The 6809-nt window shown below is 33.7% G+C and overlaps 1 long non-coding RNA gene across 1 annotated transcript in view; it reads left to right on the top strand.

Moving 5' to 3' along the window:
- Nucleotides 1-340: 340 nt before the first annotated feature.
- LOC136840308 (uncharacterized) overlaps nucleotides 341-6809 on the top strand; it is a 222224-nt gene continuing 215755 nt past the window's right edge. The window contains exon 1 of the long non-coding RNA XR_010853577.1: nucleotides 341-361. This is a non-coding gene — a long non-coding RNA (uncharacterized lncRNA). The remainder of the gene's footprint in view (nucleotides 362-6809) is intronic.

Genomic DNA, 6809 nt, shown 5'->3' with positions numbered 1-6809 from the left:
GATAACAGAACTAACATACATAGTAAAAAAAAAACTAAACATCACGAGGAAAATGAGGAGAGAGAGGGAAATTCTGCCTCTGAGAACATGATGTTATTGATGATGATGAGCAGGAAAGAAAGGACGGAAAAGAACTGTAGTAGGAAACTTCCTTAGGCTACGAAGAGAGAGAGAGAGAGAGAGAGAGAGAAGTATAGCTCGGAGGGACTGTTAGATGAGGAACATGGAGGCTCGATGAGAGCGGCGCGGCGGTGTGCTTGAGGGAGAGGGCATGGTGGGGTGAGGACTACCGAGTGGTAGCCAAGAAGAGGTCAGACAAGTCAGCGAGTCTCAGTCAGCCAGAGGGAGTCTTACGGATAAGGTTCACATCTCTTCATTTTTCTTGTAGTGCGTTGCGTTCTGGTGCCATCTTTCCTGAGTAGAATTTGAAAGTACTTTTGGCGTCAGTGAGTGTCTTTAGTGCTTAAAGGAGTATGAAATATGTTGATCGTAAATCCACCGAGCGGTTCTCGTATCTGAAAGCATCAGGAAATCCGTCCCGGTCGTGTGCATTCGTGTTCCATCTCCAACGGTTATTTACCCGTGAATGAGCGGGAAGTCTCTGTACTTGAAGCTTCATCAAAGACCTCAAGCATGAGAAATGACCCTCCATGTACAAAAGAAAGCACGTACACATGAAATTTTTATCACACGTGATTTATATATATAAATGTCATTTAATATATATATATATATATATATATGATGGGGAATTATATATATATATATAGAATATTTTAAAGTGATAAATATATCGGCACACACACACACACACACACACACTCACACACAGTACATTTCACATATGAGCAGTCGGCGGTATATATATATATATAATATGTATATATATAATGCTGAAATAGTATTATATATTATGATACGTGAGTGGGTGTACTTAATCCATTAATATTACCTATTAATGATAGCTCATATATACATATTATATAATACGCATCTTATTATATATTTTATCACACCATATATATATACAATATATATATATATATATATATATATCCAACTCATTCAGTTGTGATCTGTAATGGGCTTATTATTAAAGAAAATATGCCCATGATATACTTAAATACAACAAAAATTCTGTTACTTTTTACTTTGAATGTGTTATAATTCACGTTCATAGATTCAGATAAATTCAGCACAAAGACATCTACCTAAACTATGAAATTTTACTGGATTCATGTAAATTTTAAAGTAATAAAGCCAAACATTTATTTATATCGAGGTAAAAAGAAAAATATTTTGTAATCGCATGAATAGGTGGAAACACATTTACTTACCAAATCAGCATAAAAGACTATACAAATAGACAGCAAGTTGTGTTCCCGGTGCTCCTTCATTTTCCCGTTATTACTACTTTCGCAAATCGCAGAAATGTAACATAAACTGAATTTTTTCATAGTCGTTTTTGTCAGCAAGTAATAGCATTATATTATTATTTGTTATTAATTAAACTGAACAACCTTAAGCAATTAAGTTTAAGACAGTTCCCCTTAGCACTCGCCAGACGCAAATCCGCAAAACACAACCCAAGAAAACAAGTATGCAAAGAGAACGTAATTTCACAGCTTTTTTCCTCTTATTATCTGAGATCAAAGGAAATTACATAGGGCTTCCTACCACAACAGAAAAAAATTTACATTGTAAGTTTTTCTCTTAAAAGGAAAATGTAAAGCAATCCTTTTCGGTAATGACAAAGTCGTGAATTAAAATCATGGTGACTTTTCCCATCGTATTATTTTTTCAACTTATAACTGAACCATAACTCAACTTTACTTCGTTCCTAGAATTATGTACAGGAATATTAATTACCTCCTTAACAGTTAATAACAAATTATGCCTTGAATTAAAAAAAAAGGTCATTAACTTTCCGTGTGGCATCCAGGTCATATTGTGACAAACACCTCTCGTACTACACCCCAGCCCTAAGGTCTATTGCGAAATTTGGTAAAGATTATTTTGTTTTGAACATGGCCCATAAAAGGATTTATCACCATGGCCACCTCTCCATACGCAATACCTGAAACATTACTTTTGTATCGAACAGTTTTTCTAGGTCGTTAGACTCCAGAGGTTCATAACAAACATTTTATTCTCTTTCATCTTGCCACACCTACGGCTGCTTTTGAACAGGGGCCCGTAATGGCATGAGGCTGGCCTAAGCTAAGCCTAGAAAACTATCAGTTGAATATTACTGTGGAGCTTTTAGGTATTCGTGGAAATCAGGGTCTGTGGATATATATCTGTTTCATGGGTACATGTAATACCTAAACATTTGCCCATAAAAGTTAAATTAAACTATATATCTTGCATAAGATAAATATATATCGTATATATATATTATATATAGCTTATATATATATATATATATATATATATAATTCACGAAAGATACAGAAACACTGGAGTGAACGAGGCCTTTGACTGTCTGTCGTCCTTTACTTAGCAGACTGAAGAAATGTAAAAGTAAGTTTACAAAGAAAGTTCACATAAATGAGAGGTGGGGATTACAAAGGAAAAAATATGTACCTGGAATCCAACACAATTGAAGAATTAGTGGAACTGCCAAAAGAGGGTTAAATATTTAAGAGGTTTTACAAAGGATTATGATCAACCGTTCAGAAGCAGGGACAGGAAAATTAAAAGATTACACAATGGGGTGACTGACCACCAAAAAATATTAGTACAACAAAGTAATTATCTTTTTTGTAAACAATAACAATTTTTGCAAGATGATAATTTTTACAAATAAAAAATTACATTAAACATACGAATACATGGAAAATATAGTGTATAAGGTAACTAATTTGTAATTAAGTCAGTGATTTTATCTTTTAGGTCATTCTTGAAAATTTTTCTAATACAAGGGTCCAAATAATACATGCCAGGGCTAAGGTTAAAATTACAGCTGGAAGTAAGCTGTATAATAGTGGACTCCAATAGATTTCTTGAAGAGAAATCTTTCAATCTGGCAATCACTGAACTTTCAGTCCAGTTTATCCTGTGAGAGTTTTCACTTAAATGAATGAATATTGCATTAGATGTTTGTCCAGTTTTGACTGAATACTTATGTTGCTTAATACACACTGAGTACTTATGTTGCTTAATATGTACAATCACTCAAAAAAGTTTTGCAACATACTTCAAAAGTTTTCGGACAACAGCTTATAATAGCGACATCTGGCGCTATTTGCCAACTCAGTTGTAAGCGTGTGAAACAACTGAACACTATAGTAGTAGGTCCGAGAAATTACCTGCAGTTTCCTTAAACAGGGCTTTTTCTGATACTGCTGTCTGCTTACTGTTGTGTTACTTTATAATACTTCAGAGGTCATCGCTGTTCTTATATTTTAATATTTTCATCTCCAACTGCCATCACTATCGTTGTTTTATCTCCTTCATATGTGTGAACTTTGTAGACATAGGCCTACGACTGTTATAAGTTGAACTATTAGTGTTATTAACATCAACAAATACGACTTTTGTAAAGATTTGCTTGCAATTAATCAAATTTTTTAATGACTAATCCTATGTATATTGTGAACTAGTGAAACTTAATATAAAATATACTGAACTAGACCAACAGATTTCACGTCTATTTTTGCAATACACAGAATATAATTGCGTCAAATGCACACACACACACACACACACACACACACACACACACACACACACACACACATATATATATATATATATATATATATATATATATATATATATATATATATATATATATATATATATATATATATATATATATATATATATATATATATATATATATATATAAAATGCCATTATCATGTGTAATTTCTCATTTCTTTCATTGCTACTTAGGCCTATCATTTTGATGCATCTTATGAAGTTCACCGTATATATAACGCCTATTTTTGTATTTCTTATTATCTAAGTTTCTAAAGAATTAAAATTAGCAAGAAGTTCAACATTAATTTAGTTAAAGCTAAATGCCAGCAGTGAAGAAGACTACCATGCTCATCAGTGGAGAATGTCTCCTCCTCTTCGCATAAGATGATTCTTACAGAAATCATCGGCCACTGGATTATATTTTAACGCAAACCCTAGCCTCTATTCTTTGTGTATCGCTGATATGAAGTGTTTCCTGGCAGGAGTATGATGAAATAATATTTTGGTCTCATGTAGCCTGTTACGGATGGTTTGAGCAGCAACTTGAAGGGAAAGTGTAATGTTCTCTCTTTATGGCAACACCGGCTTGTCAGGGGAGTTAGGTGGAGCTCCTTCAGTGATCATCCAATGATGATCCTTAACAGTAGTGCAACAGTGGGGCCGTCCCCCACTTTTTGCAATGAATTTATCATATTTCCTCGTTCTCTCTATTGTTTTATTCTTCTATACATGGTTGTTTTATTTACGCTAAGCTGCCGAGCAATGTCTACAATAGAGACATTAGTCTTATGCAAGGTAATGATTGTGGTGCGGCAGTCTGTTGCCCATCTTATCGGTGCATGTGACGAGACAGTTTAGTTTAATTTTCCTGCCAGAATGTAGAGTCACACGATAACGTACGACGTTACGAGATTTTTTCTTTTTTGTTTTTGACAACAATAATGGTTGAATATCTTTCTTTATTTGATGATTATTCAATATTACTTTATTAGTCAATAAGCTTTTATCTGGATTCGAAATATGGGTTCTTCTTTGACTCTTTTGCCCAATCATCTGAAGTGAAATTTTTCAAAATGTTTCGTCATTTTTCGTAATATGAATTTTTCACTCACCATTCTTTTTTATATTGTTAACCATATGATTAATAACCAAAATCGAATAAGAAAATTATATTTCCTTGTAACTATCAAAAGAACAAATTACTGTTAGGTGAACGAAAACTTCTGGAACATGTTGCAAAACATTTTTGAGTGACTTACATCTAAATCTTTGCTAGATTGCCCAATATAAAAAGAGGGACAGTCCAAACATGGAATTTTATATATTTTGTTGTTGTTTTCCTTAGGGCTATTTTCTATTAACATTCCTTTTAGTGTGTTATTATAGGAAAAAACGAGGTTAACATTAAAAGATTTTAACCATGATTTTATGTTTTCAAAACCACTGAAATAAGGCATGCTAAGAATGTTTCGTGACAGTTACACACACACACACACACACACACACACACACATATATATATATATATATATATATATATATATATATATATATATATATATATATATATATATATATGTGACTATTATAATATAATATATATATATGCTGTGTGTGTGTGTATAATGTGGTATATGTTCATATATATATATATATATATATATATATATATATATATATATATATATATATATATATATATATGTGTGTGTGTGTGTGTGTGTGTGTGTGTGTGTGTGTGTGTGTGTGTGTGTGTGTGTGTTCTAATTCTAATAGCCACAATGCCCTCTTAACTTCTCGATTCTTCACGCTTTTTGGATATGCTTGTAACTCTTTGAAGCCGTGACATCCAAACACGAGAAATTGAAGAGACTTGTGATTTGCCGGTATGGGAGATTGGAACCAGGGTCACCTTAACCACAAGGAGGTCACGTTGCCGACCTGGCCACGGTCGGCAATGTGACCTGGCATGGAAAATGACCCGGGTTGTCTCCAGCAACCGGCAAATCTTAAGATCTCTTTCAACTTGTGTTTGATGTACTATCATTACAACATATCAAAAAGGTGAAGAATTGAGAAGAGAGGGCATGTCTATTAGAATTACATATGTCTCTAGTAAAAGTGACCAGTAGATTTACAAATATATGTGTGTGTGTGTGTGTGTGCGTGTGTGTGTGTGTGTGTGTGTGTGTGTATATATATATATATATATATATATATATATATATATATATATATATATATATATATATATATATAATACACACACACACACACACATATTCATGTTCGTGCTGCCATGTGTTTTAGAATGGTGGCTCTAACTAGGATTTCTGATAACTTCTATTGACTGAGGGTGGATGCGCTCCAATGAACAGAGAAAGTTAAAAGTGAAAAATACTCAAAATTACTAGAGTAATGAAAAGGTTGGAGATAAACTTAAGGTGTCCACTAAATAGTATAATTCACTAATTCAATCAGAAGATAAAATGTGTACAGGAGCTATCAATAGAGCTCCATGGCACTGTCAAGAATTATGTTACACAAAAGAATCACAAAGTTCCCAATCAAAGAGCCACAACTGCAAATGTTTACACACTAGGCCTTTCAGGGAGGATCCAAAGGATGCACAGTGAGGTACAATGAGCGAGGGCACCACACTGTTTATAGTCTGGATATCTTAACCAGATATGGTACCTGGATGTGCAGGAAGGTGGCATCATTGATCTACAGTTGATACCACACAACAAGGACTTGAAATCATGGATCTGCAAGAGCAGGAAATTTAAATGCATACGAATGGAACTGAGTAAAATAAAAAAAAATTCATGTAGGCAAAACACCAGGACACTGTCTTATGTAATGATTACATTTAAACACAAGCATATGAATGAAACTAAAATGCGTCACTATTGATCACAATTTGACCACAATCAAAATCACAAGAATCTCTGATGGAGAGGAACAGGAACATGGTTGCAGGATTTAGGAGAACAATAAAAGCACAGGTAGGATATAGCTCAGTGGTCGACAAACAACTTCCGATCACATTACCTTAGGTCTGTGGACAAGACGTGAGGTTTGAAGAGACAAGTTTCTGC

This window comes from Macrobrachium rosenbergii, chromosome 7 (assembly GCF_040412425.1).
Source record: "Macrobrachium rosenbergii isolate ZJJX-2024 chromosome 7, ASM4041242v1, whole genome shotgun sequence".
In the NCBI taxonomy this organism is placed as follows: Eukaryota; Metazoa; Arthropoda; class Malacostraca; order Decapoda; family Palaemonidae; genus Macrobrachium; species Macrobrachium rosenbergii.
The sequence above is the reverse complement of the archived record's forward strand: the minus strand, read 5'-3'. Positions and strand labels throughout refer to the sequence as shown.